Source organism: Peromyscus californicus, unplaced genomic scaffold (assembly GCF_007827085.1).
Source record: "Peromyscus californicus insignis strain IS unplaced genomic scaffold, ASM782708v3 Scaffold_20__1_contigs__length_68692818, whole genome shotgun sequence".
NCBI classification, from domain to species: Eukaryota; Metazoa; Chordata; class Mammalia; order Rodentia; family Cricetidae; genus Peromyscus; species Peromyscus californicus.
Genome location: NW_026294503.1, coordinates 28147300 through 28163499, shown reverse-complemented (window position 1 = coordinate 28163499; position 16200 = coordinate 28147300). Strand labels below are relative to the sequence as shown.

The following is a 16200-nucleotide window of genomic DNA, read 5'->3' as shown; positions in this document are numbered from 1 at the left end:
ACATGCAGGCAAAACATCCATGCACATAATATCAGAATAAATATATCTTTAAAACTAGTCTGGCTAATTAGACTCCCGGAGCTCCACCCGGGGCCTAGCCGTGGATCTCTGCATCCAGTTCCCTCAGTCGTTGGATGGGGTTTCTAGCACGACAATTAGGGTGTTTGGCCATCCTATCACCAGAGTAGGTCAGTTCGGGCTGTCTCTCGACCATTGCCAGCAGTCTATTGTGGTTTTATATGAGTGAGAATTGTTGAAACCAAGGTTGGATAAAGCACAGGGACAAATAGCCAAATGAATGGAAACACATGAACTATGAACCAATGGCTGAGGGGCCCCCAACTGAATCAGGCCCTCTGAATGGGTGAGACAGTTGATTGGCTTGATCTGTTTGGGAGGCATCCAGGCAGTGGGACCGGGTCCTGTGCTCATTGCAGGAGTTGGCTGTTTGAAACCTGGGGTTTATGCAGGGTCGCTTGGCTCGGCCTGGGAGGAGGGGACTGGACCTGCCTGAACTATTAGTTCTGTTCTCTAGAGAACCTTGACAAATACAACCTCTGTGAGACTGTTAGAGAAGAGATATCCATAGAGGTTAGGAAGAGGATGTGAGGTCACATTGACAGAGATTTGATTTCATAAGATAAGTAAGTGTCCCTGTAAAAAGAGACATTGCATGGGGCTGGTGAGATGGTTTTCTGGATGAAGGAGCTTGCAGGCTAGCCTGAGGACCTGAGTTCCATCCCCGGAACCCCATGGTGGTAAAAAAGAACGAAGTCCCACAAGTTGTGTTATGACCACCATATATGTTCCCATACACATTCACACACATGTACTCACGTAAAACAAACGAATATTTCTTTTTTAAAGGAGAGTGAGAAACACCAGATAGTCCCATACCTGAGCCCTTGTCCACACTTTGAAGACACAAGAAGACAGACATCCATAAGCTAAGAAGACACCCTTGCCAGAAGCTGTACAGCTAGTACCTTGTCCTTGCACTTCTCAGTATCCATAACTCTGAGAAGACTTCATGCTGACACCATCCAGCACAGGAATTTTGTCATGACAATGAGCAGAGACCAAGACAGGGCATCTCCATAAACCAAACTAGGGCCCAGATCACTTTCTCCTTGGAGTTTTCCTGTTCACTCATAGAACCAAAACTATGCAGGAATCTGCTTTTAATTATACATATGTGTGGTTGTTTAAATAAGAATGGCCCTCATAGGCTCATAAATTTGAATGCTTAGTCATCAGGGAATGAAACTATTTGAGAAAAATTAGAACAATTAGGAGGCCTTATTAGAGGAAGTGCATCCTTAGGGGCAGACTTTGAGGTTTCAAAAGTCCATGCCAGACCCAGGCTGTCTCTCTTTCTGCTACCTGCAGATCAGGATGTAGAACGCTTAGTTACTTCTCCAGCATCAAGTCTATTTGCATGCTGCCATGCTCCCCATCATAATGATAATAGACTAACCTCTGAAAGCAAACCCCCAATTAAATGCTTTGTTTTATTAGAATGCCTTGGTCACAGCATCTCTTTGCAGCAATGGAACAGTTACTAAGATGATTGTCGACATGACTGCAAATATAAAACCAAAGATATTTTATTTAAAAAAATAAACAAAATAGAGCTTGTTTTCTCTTTCTTCTCTCAAAGGGAAGTGCTGAGGCAAGGTGTCAGAAAGCCTAGGTTAGCCTTAAACCATGAAATTGAGGCTAGCCTTGAACCCCTGATCTTTCTGTTCCTATATCCCAAGTGCTGGGGGTGACCAGTGTGTACCATTCCCAGTTAATATTTCCTCCTCACACCCTATTGTATCTGCAGTACTTGCAAATGTTACTTGGAAATGGATCTTTGCAGACATGATCAAAATAAGAACTGGTATTTGAGATTCGGATGGAAAGTTGATCCATATAAGAAGAGAGGCATAGCCATGGGAGAGTAGGCCATGTAGGAACATCTAGAGAAACATGCCTGCAAGCTGAGGAATGCCTAGAGTTTCCAGCAGCCACCGGAAGCCCACAGAAAAAGGACAGGTTCTTCCCATGGATTGTAAGGACATTTCCACATCAGACTTGTTGCTTCAACAGCTATGGGAATGCATCCCACAGGACTGGAGCAATCTAGCATGTTTCAGATTGTTAAGTACCACTAGAAAACTAACATACACCCTGTGCTGGCTAGTTTTATGTCAACTTGACACAAATTAGAGTCATTTGGGAAGAGGGAATCTCAACTGAGAAAATGCTTCTAGCAGACTGGAAAAGGTTGTTGTGCATTTTCTTGGTTGATGATGGATGTGGCAGGGCCCAGTTCACTGTGAGTAGTGCCACCCTTGGGCTGTTGGTCCCAAGTGCTATGAGAAATCAGGCTGCATAAGCCACGAGGAGCAAGCCAGTAAGTAAGCAGCTCTCCTCCATGGCCTCTGCATCAGTTCCTGCCTCCAGGTTCTTGCCCTGACTTCTCTGGATAATGGCTACAAAGCTATAAGCAGAAATAAACCGTTTCTTCCCCCAGTTACTTTTGGTCATGATGTTATCACAGCAACAAAAAAAAACCTCACTAAAGTACACCCTCAGTGAATCTTCACACTTCAACGAATAAGAAAGACTGAGGATATAAAGCCATATAGGAAAAAAAAATTTAAGACATGGACAAAGGCAAGTTTTGTATCCAACTAGTCATCAATTAAACCATGTTGAAAAAGAGGCCTGGGTTACAACACGAACTGTAGTAAGTAAAATTATTTCAGCTTCAGAGGGACAAAAAAATTTGTTGGCACACCTGATTAGGAAGGAGAGTGCACTCAAGGGGTATTTCAAAGGAGGCTACTATGGGCTGAGTGTTTATGTCCTCATAAAATTCATATGTTGACCCCCTAACCTCCAAGGTGATGGCACTCGGAGATGGGGCCTTTGGGAGGTGATAAAGTTATGAGAGTGGAACCTCATGATCACACACCAGAGAGCAGCCTCAGCCCACCTACCAGCTGAGAACTGGAAGACAAGCCAGCCAGGAGCCCAGAAGCGGGCCCTGGCCACATGCTGATGCTGTGAGCACACAATCTGGGACATTCAGTCTCTAGAACCATGAGAAATCAACTGGACTCTTCAGCAGCCACACAGTTGATGGCACTTCATCATTGCAGGCCAAATGCACTGAGACAGGACCAATGGGGAAAAAGAGGAAGAAGAACCAAGCAAACTCTTCCTGCTCTGTAAATATTGGAAAGTGAACAGGGAACAGGAAGTTCTTGTGTCTGATGGGGGACTTGTGTAGGTTGAAGGGGTCACAGGAAGTGGATCAGTCAGCCCGTTGGGGGCCCTTCAGCAACAAGAGGGCCTCTGCACAGAGGAAACCCCCTCAAGAAGCACCTGCCCTACTCTTCTCCCCAAGCCGGGCTCATTTCACCCGTCAGCATTGCCCTTGGTCTATTTTGACAAATGCTATTTCCACCCTATGCCCTCCTGTACCCCTGCAAATACAAGGAGCCCTGCCTACCCTGGAGACCGATCATTGCCGCGGAAAACCCAAAGCCTTGTCACCATACGCAGGAGGGCTATGAAAATGGGAGCTGTGAGCCCCGCCCCCCACAGCCGGTGGGCTGAAACATAATAAGCTGAAGCCGGGAAACAGGGCTTCCTGGCACGGGCTGCAGAGGGAGTGGGTGTTGCAGGGGAAGTGGGGAATGTACGGAGTGTTGGGGGCTATAGTTCAGCGATGAGGGTAGCAAAACTCTGAGTCTCCAAAGGACCAACTAGAATATGGATTCCAGCTCAAGTGACTAAAGGAAATGAGAGATTGGAGCTATAGGTCCACATCAGGGCTCATCAAGGATGATTCACAGGACTGACTTAGAATGATGAAAAAGGACAAGACAAGAACTGAACATGGGAGAGGGTAAGAAGGGAAATGTCGGGGTGGGAGGAGGAACAGTAAGTACTAAGGCAAATACACCTCCTCAGAATGGGAGGCAGAGCAGTAAGACCAGAACTGAGGAGCCCAGGACCCTTCCGGGGCATCATGTCTAATAGGAGCAGGATGAGGCTTGATACAAGTACAGGACACACAGGCCTTGAGGACAAGAAGCATCTGTTACTGAGAGAGTGCTGCCAGGGTAAAATGCTACCACAGTGACATTGTAAGGGACTAGGCAAACAGGAGCTTCCAATCTTCTTTTGAATTACCGTGTCTGGCCGCTTGGCTTACAGTCCTCCAGAGCCACAGTTATTTGTTTCAGCTGAGCTGCTGTAAGGGACATCCACAGGTACAACAGCCAAAACATTCCTGAGTAAGTCATCAGGCATGGGCAGCATAAGGACGCCTATGATGAGAGCTTTGATAAGGTGACGCATATAAAGTGATCGGGACGTCAAAAATAATACAGCTGAGCTAGTCGTACTATTACAGCAAGCAATGTCCCTAGTATTGTCTTCATCGCCATCAACAGTTACTAACTAGTACCACAGACGCCTCTACCAGCCCCGATACCGAGGCATGGACAGCAACTCACTAGAGGATCCAGTGTGTGCTGTGCTGTGGGACTCCTGATGTCTAGTATGCCTCCAGAGAAGGGGCTAAGTGACGGATGCAACACACACACACACACACACACACACACACACACACACACATTTGAAGGAATGACCAAAGCCCTAAGTAAATTCCCATCACATGGAGAACACACATTGAAAGTGAGGTGTCTCATGGGTCACAAGGGGGTACGACTAGAGTCAAAGCTCCCCTTCTCTGGTCCCCACAGTGCAATGCTGTGAACATATCCATGCTCATTAAATACCTGGCTGACATCTAAGTGAAGACGAGGCAAATAGCATCACTCAATAGGGATTCCGTGTTGGGTAAACCCCAAAGCAGGGACAGAGCCCAATAGATAAGGACAATACTAGCTCATGATGATTCAACTTGGTCTCCTTCCTGTGAAACCTGGGTTGCAAAGGGGTGCCTTTGTGTCCACAGCAGTCTAAGTGTCCTCAGCCTGTGGCCTGAGATGGATATCAGCCGGCTGACCCAGATGCTTGGATACATTGTGTCTACCCAGTGTGTCAATTTGGCTGGGCCAGGAGATACTAAGAGAACTGGCTAAGGGCATTTCTAAGAAGGGTTGGTGATGGTGTTTCCAGACGAGGAGGGAATAAGAGTGAGTACCATAAGTGGCTTGCACCAGTGTGCGTGGGCATCATCCAGCCTACTGAGGTGAACTCGGAACTCAACGGTGACTAGAAAGCTGAATAAGGAGGGAGGTAGAGTGAGCTGAACTCTATCTTTGCCTGGGTGCAGACAATCTATAACTCTGTCCCTCCATAAATATCACCAGCTTCCCTAGTCTCCAGATACACACAGCAGACCATCAAAACTTGACAGCTTCCATGACATGAGTCAATGCTTTGTGAACAACAAATCCTTCTCTATATAGACATAGATACAGAGATACATGTCTGTCTTCACTGTCCACTGGTTCTGCTTCTCCAGAGAGTCCTGACTAATACACCTGGCATATTTTCATGATAGGGATAACAGCTCAACCATTGTTAGCACCTCAACCTGCTACAGCACCGGACTTATTACAGGAAGGGTGAGAAGGACAGGAGGGAACTGGAACATCCTACCGCATCGCAAAAAGGTATTAACGGACAGAATAAAGGTGGAGGCTGTGCTCTCAAGGGAAATCACACAAGTTCCAAGCCTGGATCTATATGACGGATCCCTTCCCACAAAAGCGCTTTGGAGAGAAAAAGCTGTTCATCTTCAGAAGAAACCAACCTGGGAGAAGGGGGAAAGAGGAGGCAGAAAAGGAGGGCAGGAGAAGTGAGGGGACAGGGAGGGATGTCACACACAGCTGGAGAGGAGGGCAGGGGACAGGCAGGGCATCAGGTAGGTCCTGGCAGGTTTGAGGGCTGGATTTGGAAGCCCAGTGTTCTCATGTGAAAGCCACAGCTAGCAGCTTGCTCTCAGGCCACGCAATCTCCCTCAGACTCCATCCTCTTCATTAGGAAAATGCCAGTCATGCTCTTGGGAATTCCCTAGGCACGGGAACAGCAGCTCTTCCTCCAGTACAGCAGGCACCCTGCACAGTGGCATGCTGCGGCATCTCAGTAAATACAGAGCAATAAAAAGTAAAGACTTGTGCAATAAAAGAAAGCAGACAGGATGGGAGAAAAAAAAAACTTTATGAACTGTGAAGTCCTAAGCAGATGGCAAGGCTTGCTCTGCCTCTGAAAGCAGGCCGGGTAGCCCTTGTTTGGGAAGGGGAGACTTTGGTATAATCTTCACACTGAAGGCCAAAGTCAGCATTCTGAAATTCAGGCAACCCAAGCATCCCCAAGCATGTCCTTTGAGCCTGTGCTGATGCCAAAGGGCCAGGTTAATGAGAGAAGATCTAGAACCTTCCACTAAATATGTATCATCCCGGGAGAAGAGTTGATGGCCACGACAAAGAGCCTGCTTCTTCAAGGCAGACCAGAGCTTGCTGATACAGTAATAGGCCCTGCAAATCCCACAGCCAGGCCTTAACTTTGGTTATAATTCCTGTCTTAGTTATAGCTGGGATGCATGTTCCTCTGTGTGGCCAGCTGCTAGACTGTCACTGACAAATGTTCCTGTCTTTGGGGCAGGACCAGCTGCTGCTCCCACCTTTACAGAATCTATAGTGATGGGCATCACTGAGGAAAGCAGGTGACTGGACATCATCAGGGACAGACGTCATCACAAGAGATCAAATTAGGCACGTTTTTCCCCCCTAGACGTACAAATCCCTCCTCTTCATTTGCCCTTCTGATTTGACATTCATTGAACTCTGCCTTTAGTACTAAAAATACACTCTAGGTCAAATGCAATGCACCAAAACCTCAATATGAAACCACAAGAAATAGCAATAGACAAATGGGCCGATACTGGGGGTGGCTTGAAAAGACGTTGCTGTCAAGGGTAGAGTGCAAGTGGGCCAGGAGTTCTGCGAACACTGAATAAAGGAAACAACCTTTCCACGTGTACCATGTGGCTAATGAGTACTGTTGGCTCATGTCTACAGGCAGGATGGCAGAAGCCCACGGATGTCCTGTCACCAGAGCCAAAGGAGGCCAGTAAGGGCAGAGCAGGCAAAGAGTTAACAACAGTAGACAGTGAAGAGAAGCGGGGGTGGGGAAGTGAGAGGGGGTGGGGTGGGGTGGGGATGCTGGTGCGGGAGAGGTGGCAAAAAGGCAAGAAGAGGACCAACAAGTAAGTTGTCCGTGTCTTTTGTCTATTTTCCACATAGCGCTTTATTTAGGTCTAATAGTTCATTAATAAAAAGGAATTTGTTTTAGCTCATGGATGATAGAAAGTACAAGACCAGATAACTACATCTAGTCAGCATCTAGAGAGTGTCTTAGGGTAGGAAGGTGTACTGGCTGGTCTTGTGCATCAACGTGACACAAGCTAGAGTCATCAGAGGAAGGAGTCTCAGCTGAGGAACGGCCTCCATGAGATCCAGCTGTAAGGCATTTTCTCATTTAATGATCAATGGGGGAGGGCCCAGCCCAAGGTGGGTGGTGCCGTGCCCAGGCAGGTGGTCCTGGTGGTTCTATAAGAAGTGGATTGAGCAAGTCACAGGAAGTAAATGAGTAAGCAGCACCCTTCTATGGCCTCTGCATCAGCTCCTGCCTCCAGATCCCTGTCCTGTTTGAGTTCCTGTCCTGACTTCCTTCAGTGATGAAGCAATGCTGAAGTGTAAGCCAAATAAACCCTTTCCTTCCCAACTTGGTTTTTGGTCATGGTGTTTTGTTACAGCAATTGAAATTCTAACTAAGACAGAAGGGAAGTGTTCTCATCCACAAGAAGACAAGAGGAGAGGCATGGGTCAAGAGCCATAACAGGGCCGTGGTGGCGCAAGCCTTTAATCCCAGCATTCGGGAGGCAGAGCCAGGCAGATCTCTGTGAGTTTGAGGCCAGCCTGGGCTACAGAGTGAGTTCCAGGAAAGGTGCAAAGCTACACAGAGAAACCCTGTCTCAAAAAACCAAAAAAAAAAAAAAAAAAAAAAAAAGACTTCATATTGGGAATTTAGCTCAGTGGTAGAGCACTTGCCTAGCAAGCACAAGGCCCTGGGTTCAGTCCTCAGCTCTGAAAAAAAAAAAAGAGCCATAATAGTTAACCTTAGAGAACCTGCGAGCTGAGGGGCTGCTGCTTGCTGCCATGGCAGTGGAAAAAAGGAGCGTTGCCTGTTTTTTATGAACAGACGATAACCCTAGCCAGTCTGTGCACTGCTGAAAGAGGAGGCACTGGAAGTTTTCTTGCGTCCCGCCCAGTCCTGCACCTGCTCAAACCCAAGTAAATACACAGAGGCTTACATCAATTATGAACTAGATGGCCTAGGCTCAAGCTTCTTTCTAGCTAGCTCTTATATCTTAAATTAACCCATTTCTATTAATCTATAAGTTGCCTCATGTCTGTGGTTTACCGGTATTTTCACATCTTGCTTCTCCTGCTGGCAGCTTGCAGAGTCTCCTTTCTCCTCCCCCTATCTCTCTTGGATTTTCCCACCTGGCTCTATCCTGCCCTGCCATAGGCCAATGCAGCTTTATTTATCAGCCAATCAGAGCAACACATATTCACAGCATACAGAAAGACATCCCGCAGCACACCCTACCTGCTGTCATTGATAAATTGTAAGTCATTAATCAAGAAAAATCCCTCTTTTGTTTCGGAGGCATTTCCTCTGGCATATCGTATGGCTCACTAAGCTTGGTCCCTCTTCCTTTTCATTGAACGTCCACAGCACCTGAGTTGGAGGAAACTCATGTGACACACAGTTCTACCAGATAACACTCTAGGCTCAGCAAGACTCCATGGAGCACAGACAAGTAGAACGGAAAACGTAGGTTTGCAGAAAGCTTTACGTCTTCCCCTCACCAGGGCAGCCACGGACTTAGTGTGACTCCAACACATGATGGAGGTAGGGGAAAAAACACAGAATGTGCTAGGCAGAATGAAAGATTTCACAGTCTGGGGTGTCTCAAATGTGTTCTAACCTCACTACAGGACCCTTTTCCACTTTCTGGTCCTCTCTCAGGCAGTCATCCACAGCAAATCAACACTGATTCTCCTATGAGACAATGGGTTCTCCTGGTAGGAGCAGGGAGCACGTGCTAGGCACTATGGTCAAGTAAATGGAAGAAATGCTGAGAAAGAGAGCCAGGATATGGATGAATGGGAAGTCAGTCTCCCAAGTGCTTTGAATTGCCACAGAAAGACCCGTAAAGAACACTAAAATATACCCGAAATCCAGTGACAGAGACTGTCCATTCCAAAAATTTAATTTTGTTTCCATGAGGCTCAGAAAGAGACCATCCCTCACGCACCTCAATTTTCCAAATCGCCAAATACTCCAGCTTTATTTGATGATTCTCAAATCCTTCTGGAATGCTTAACAGGTATACTAGAATATGCAAGAAGAGGAAAGAGATGTATTAGTGTCAATGTTGAGCAGATTTGGGGAGGAAATGTTTCATTCATTTAAAAAAAATAAAAATAAAAACTAAGAGCTGGTAAACTGGCTCAGTGGTGAAGTCACTTGTTGCCAAGCCAGACGACTTGAGTTCAATCACACAACCCACATGGCTAAACGAGAACGCTAACTCTGAGTCATCCTCTGACCTCTGTGCCTATGCCCACATAAATAGCAATACACACACACACACACACACACACACACACACACACACACACACACACTAACAATAGGTTGATTGTAAGTAAAGAAAGAAAGGAAAGGAAAAGCTAGGCCAGCTATGATAGAAAGAGCCTATAATCCTACTCTCAGGAGACAAAGTTAGAAGGACTTCTTTGAGTTCAAAGCTAGCCTGGGCCATATATTGTGTCCAGCCAGTGCCACATAGCAAGATTAAGTCTGAAAAAATAAGAAAATGAGAAGCAGAGAAAAAAAAAGGCATTTTACTGACCATTTTTTTTTTTTTTCTGAGCATATGTAAGTGTGGGCATACATGTGTGGAAATCAGAAGACCCCATGACGGAGTCAGTTCTCTCTTTCCACTATGTAGGTTCTGGGGCTCAAATTCAGGCTATTAGGCTTAGCAGCAGGTGTCTTTACCCACTGAGCCACTTTGTAGAACCCCCTTAGAAAACAATGTCATCATCAGTGAACAATTCTTAGGTGCCAAGCCTGTGGTAGGCTTTTTTTTTCCCCGTTTTGATCTCTTTGTGCTCCTAAGTCACATAGGCAACAAGGCCACAGCTGATGGTTGGTCTTACTGATTGCCATTTCAATCATGTTCCCCTCCCTACTGGCATTTTCATTCATCTGACTGCAAGAATTCTAGGCACTGAGAAATAAGAAACATTTATTCATTCATTCTGATAACGGCCTTGTGTCCAGTGCCCAGCCCATTATGTACACAATGGAGTGGTGTGGGCCATAGAAGCTGCATCAGATGAACTTGAACTCACTCCAAGTGTTAGCAAAGCACTCATCGAGCATCATGGGATTTGTAGGCCTCCTGAATTATGCAGGAAACAACAACAAAAAAAATTAGCCTCTACTGCTGTGGGGTAATCCTTCTGCACACATAAATATGTATTGCTCTCATTGTTAATAAAAAGCTGATTGGCTGATAGCTGGGCAGGAAGAGGTTGGCCAAGACAGCCTGAGATAGAGAGAATGCTGGGATGAAGAGGGGCAGAGTCAAAGGAGTCACCAGCAGACAGATGCAGGGAGAATTGAGATGAGCATGCAGTACTGAGAAAAAGTACCGAGCCACATGGTAGATAAGAAGTATGGATTAATTTAAATGTAAGAGTGAGCTAGTAACAAGCCTGAGTGTTGGCCAAGCATTTAATTAAGTCCCAGTGTTGGTTATTTGGGAAACGGCTGCCAGGACAGGAAAATTCTGCCTACACTCTACAGAGAATCTTATACTCATTGATCATTGAAACAGCTTACAGGAGGTGGCCAGGAGAGAGAGCGTGGTGTGGAGAACAAGACATGGAAGGGTTAGGACCTATGAGCCAAGGGAGAACTTTACTAGCTACCTGCAAAGCTCCAAGCAGGCCCTGGTGTCTGTCCTGGTGGACTCAGACATGCCTTTTCCTGCCCTTCCAGGGGGTAGTCACACTGCAGTGTGGTACCCAGAGAAAGTAACATTACACAATTCCATGTGCTATGGGGGACCGACCCCTTCCCTGTAACTCTCCCCTTCCTGCAAACCTCTCAGGACATTGGCAGTCAGGACTCTAATGACATAGGACTTGGTAGGCACTGACTCAGCATAAAAGACACTGGAAAGTTCCATGGGGAATTGGCCCTTAGCCTCGGAGCCGCTGGCCAACTGTCCTTGCTGCAGAGCTGGGAGCAGAGGGCACCGTTTGTACCTTGTATTCCTCCTGATGAATTCCCCCTCTCTCTTCCAGAGACATCTTACCCGTAATTTGCTCCTCTGAGGCCCTCTGGGTGTCACATTCTTCCCTTGAGTGTGCTAGTACCACAACCCTACAAGGCTGAGTGAGTTCCCACCTTCCTAACAGGGGTGGTTTAATTCAGCCAGTGCTCAGAGTTCAGTTCCCAGCAGACAGAGGTGGATTCCCCTCCCCAGAAAGTCCAGCTGACTAGGGGTGGACTCAGAAAGATGCCCTCTTGTCCCCAGCACCTCTGCACTCAGCAAGCAGCCACCCACGCATCACGGGCATTTATACCGGGGAAAGTACTTTTAGCCTTATAGTCACACTGCAATCACTTTGTGACCCTAAAAGGCCAGGAGCCCAGCTTCCTGGATGTCGGTGGGCTCTTATCAGACCATGCTGGGGACAGCCTACCACTACCGCTTTGCAAGTCCTTCTCAGGAACCTCAGCAAGAACTTCAGCGCCCTGAGCCTCTCTGTCTCGTTTCCAAGGAGTGCTCTTGGTGTAAAATGAGAGTCTTAGCTGAATTCAAAGCACTTAGACATGTCTGGTATTAGTGATGCTTCCTACGCACACATTTGAGACTTCATTTCTTAGTCGACCTCTAACAGGATGAAAACACCAAAGGTCTTCCCCCTTCTTATGGCACAAACAGTCACCCAGAGGAGAATCAGTGTGTGGCTGAAAGGAACACACAGGCCTCGTTTGCTCGTCAGTGAGACGGGGGTGGGTAACAGCAATATGCGATGGCAGGATCAAATGGGGCAACGTTGAAGGAGGCCATTCAACACCGAACAATAAACAGGTATGGCTGAGTTGTGGGTTTGGAAGTTGGCTCTCTGTCTCCTTGGTAATAGGGGAGGGAGAAGGACACAAAAATAACATAGTATACTAGCTCCTGCTGAAAAAAGCAAGGACCTCTTCCCAAGGCAGTCAAACTGATGAGTGTTTCTAATCAATGTTTTTTTAAGCACACACAAGGAGCAATGATCTGTAAAAATTAAGGAACTAAAAATTTCTAAGTTTCTCCCAGGAGCTTCATGCAGAGTGTGAGGGAAAGCGTGGGGTCCTGGGGGCTCAGAGCCTCAGGATACAGAATAGAAAAGTCTCAATCCCCCCTTAATATACAGAATTTACAGAGTCACACACTCCTACAGAGATGAGCTAAGGAGAAGAATATGCACACAGGGTGACAGGACTCCTTTGTCCACTTTAAGGGGACCTGTTGAGAAATCCCCAGGCAACCCAAAAGAAGGAGGGTGGGGAGAGGGCCAGCATGCAGCAGGCACTGTTGCTCACTTTCTCATCATATACCTACCAACACTGTCCCCAAAAATAGGACATTAGCTTGCTCCCTGACATCTGACATGGCTAAGTAAGCCATGGGTCTGCTAAAGTCCTTTTGGCATTGTAAAAGGTCAACTGCTGGGACCCAAAGTCTGTGTTGTACTTTCTGTGAATAGGCAGAAAGAAAACTCAGTGTCTGTGACAGGCAGATCCAGGCCACCAAAGACCCTCAAGAGTTAAGAGGCAGAGGGCTGACCGGGTGCCTACTCTTTAGCCCGTCTGCTCTGGGATCTGCAGCAGAATTCTCAGTATGTGCCAGGTCCCTCATCCTTTCCTCCTCCTAAGCCCAAAGATTACCAAGCAGTCTTCTTTGTAACAAAAGGGGAGGTACACGAGGGCTAAGCAACTTGAACAAAGATGGGTAGCACCTGGGTAAGGCAGGAGTCCATGGTCCAGGATAGAGACATGGACACAACCCATCACATCAGAGGCACCAATTCTACTCTCAGCAATTAGGCTTCATCATCTGGGGCAGCTGGCTGTGTGTTTAGCTTGTGAGGCCAACTGGCTGCACAGATGCTTGCTAGCACCCGCTAGCCATGGGTAGCAGATCTTACACACTTGGCAGGAGATAGTGAGCCAGTTAGAAAATCAGTGACCGTGGGTGGATTTCTGACCAGGAATCCATCCAAACACCGTCAACCACTGCAAACAGAGCAGCGTGATACACTGGGGCACCTGTAGCAGCTGAGGGAAGCTAATAACTAGACACTCACCCGAGAAGTTCCTGAGCACAGGCATAATATTGGAATGTATTTGCTCTCCCCAAAAAAGGTCCTGAAAAAGATCAAATACAGATACTGATGGATGGTTCCAGGAGAGTTGGCCAATGCTGGCTCCCATCCTTGCTGAATCTCTGAAATCCAGCGGAGCTGAACACGAAAGCAACAGTTACAATCACAGGACATTGGCTGCCAGGTTCAAAATCAGAGCTTCTCCAGTCCTACTTTGTGAGTGAGTGGGGGGGAGAGAGAGAGAGAGAGAGAGAGAGCGCCAGCAGTTACCTTCTTGGATGCAGAGTAACATGCAGAATAACACAATGCCTGGCTCTCAGTAGCGGTTTGATAAGAACTTTATTATTCTCAGCATCTAATTGCTGTCACTCATTTCTTTCTTCTGTCTAATAAGCAGATTTCTTAGAGAAGGAGGTTAATTCTCACAAAGGTAAGTGAGTGTTGGCTATCCTGGTGCTCAGTTGTTAGAAGCAAGGCTAACCCTACTCCCCTATCTTCCAAATGCACCTGCTTCACCTTCCAACTTCTCCGCTATTATAAGGCAGATACGATTGCTCAACCATGGACTTCCCAAAGCCCAGAAACACAAGCCTAAACAAACATCTTTCCCTGAGAAATTACTAAACCTCAAGTATTCTGAGACTTAGATACTTACTGAAAAAGGACTTGAAAAAGAAAATGGACCAAGATGTTTGCTTTGTTTTAAATACAAAAGAGAAAAAGGAAATTAATACATTACTGTGTGAACCAGCATTGAGCATGAAGCAGTGATCAATCCCATACAGCATTGGGCTTCTTTCCTGGTCCACAGCTGTCAATCATTGCACATCTTCCTGTTTTCAGAAGACAGGTGGTCTAAATTTTACAGAGCTGTCCAACTCTTTGATATTGCAATAGGATGCTGTCATCTACAAAAGTGATGGACCACATTAACAGTTATCCTGAGACTCAGATGGCCTATAGGCCACAAGGGGGACACACCTGGTTCCAAAGGACAAAACTAGTATCCTTGATAATACCTAAGGGTGTTAACAATTCGATCACTGAGAGGTGAGTTCATATGTCTCTGACACCTCAGCACAGTTGGAAAAGCCATCAAGGAAAGTCGCCTTCAAGAAATTCAATTTAGGCTTTCTTCAGTGCTTTACTCCACAAAGGAACCTAAAGAGAATGGCAGGGACTGTTATATTTCCACTTTAGAGCTCAAGAAGCCAAGGCTCAGAAGGCTCAGGAACAGCACCTCAGGTTTCCACAGAGGAGAGACTAGGAGGGGCACGGGAAGGTGTAGCTTCTAGAAACTGGGATCTGAAAGACAGGATACCCCCAAAAGGGTCAGTGAGGATCACCATGGTCCTATGAAGGAAGGATATTTTTGATACAAGACCTCTGGTTTCCAAGACAAGCTCCCTGATCAGGCATCATGGGTCAGCATAATATCATGTGTGAAGGATGGAGGAGATAACAGGTGTAAACATGCTTGTAAGATAGTTTCTCACTAAGAAACTAAGGATGTGGTTGAGGTGTGGGAGGAAGAAGGCTTCTGGAAGGTCTATGGTGCCGGAAGATTTTCCTGAGCCATTAGAACCATGTAATTTCATAGTCATCCACCTCAGACTTTCCTTTTCATACCTACACTTGCATTTACCTTTCCTTTATAAGCACCTTCCTACCATAAGGGTGTTAAATGATGAAGTCACCACCCAAAGTAGTTTCATTTCTCCAACCTCAAAACCTCCCTTCCTGTGAGCACACTTAGGGCTTGTCACCCAGAACATCAAAGCCATTGCTTTCCGTAAAGCTTTTCCGATCACCTGGGTGACTTGTGTAGATAAAAACAACCCACCCTGCACTAGACATCAGCTACTTCCTGCTACGTCTGGGCAAAGACAAGAGCTGGAAAATGGGGCAGAATGTACCCACAAACACTTCCCAAAGAATCACACAGGTCCTGCACCTCTCCAAGCACTCCCCACCAGGGCTCTTGCAAAGGAAGGCAGGTGGACCAGGTTATCTCTGTGTCTCTTTCAGATGTAAACGTCAATGATCTCATATTCACTGTGTAGAATAATCATATTCAGTAGGTAGAGACCTACTGAACTGTAATGACAGCTCATTTACATACAGGAAAAGTAAGTCAAGCAGTTGCACACACCCTGGGCTGTAGTTTTTGGTGACTCACAGAAGAAATGTGTGTAGATTATTTCCATTCTGCTCCATCCTCCAATTACTCAAGTGATGAAAAGTCACAGAGCCAATGGGACGCCTGGGGAAGTTCCAGGCTACTGGGAATTCAAACAACAGTTAATGTAAGTTTAGCAGGGAGTTTCCCATGGTGCACAGGTGCACCATCAGGTGGACTGTGATGGAGATTCCCACCCCCTGAGAGACCTCACATACTCATTTACACCTCATCTCAAGAAATTGTCCTCTAGAAAGCCAAGCAAACACTGAGTCCAGTGTTGGCAAAAAGCACATCCTCCAGGAAGTCACATCTCTGGACTAAAGGCTGACTTTTCCAGGAAGCCAGTGTTGAACCACCATCCACCTCAAAATCCTAGATTATAAACTCCTAGTTGTAGCCACGATGAGGATGTATGAGGCGCTCAGTATATCATTGTCCAAATAGTAAGCACTTGGTGAATGAATTACACACACTGTTTCCATAAAGATTAGATGAGTCCATTTCCCCAAATTCTAGGGGCTTATA

At 46.4% G+C, this 16200-nt stretch overlaps 1 long non-coding RNA gene across 6 annotated transcripts in view; it reads right to left on the bottom strand.

The window, feature by feature from the left end:
- The window catches only part of LOC128116555 (uncharacterized), a 215108-nt gene that overhangs the window by 67026 nt on the left and 131882 nt on the right, over positions 1 to 16200 (bottom strand). For 2 of the 6 annotated variants that reach the window (XR_008220506.1, XR_008220502.1), the window contains exons 4-5: positions 13476 to 13536; positions 9359 to 9435 (exon numbers count right to left, since the gene is read on the bottom strand). The exons of 2 other annotated variants lie outside the window; for them this stretch is intronic. This is a non-coding gene — a long non-coding RNA (uncharacterized LOC128116555). The remainder of the gene's footprint in view (positions 1 to 9358; positions 9436 to 13475; positions 13537 to 16200) is intronic. 2 more of the 6 variants (XR_008220503.1, XR_008220507.1) reach the window with 1 other exon arrangement.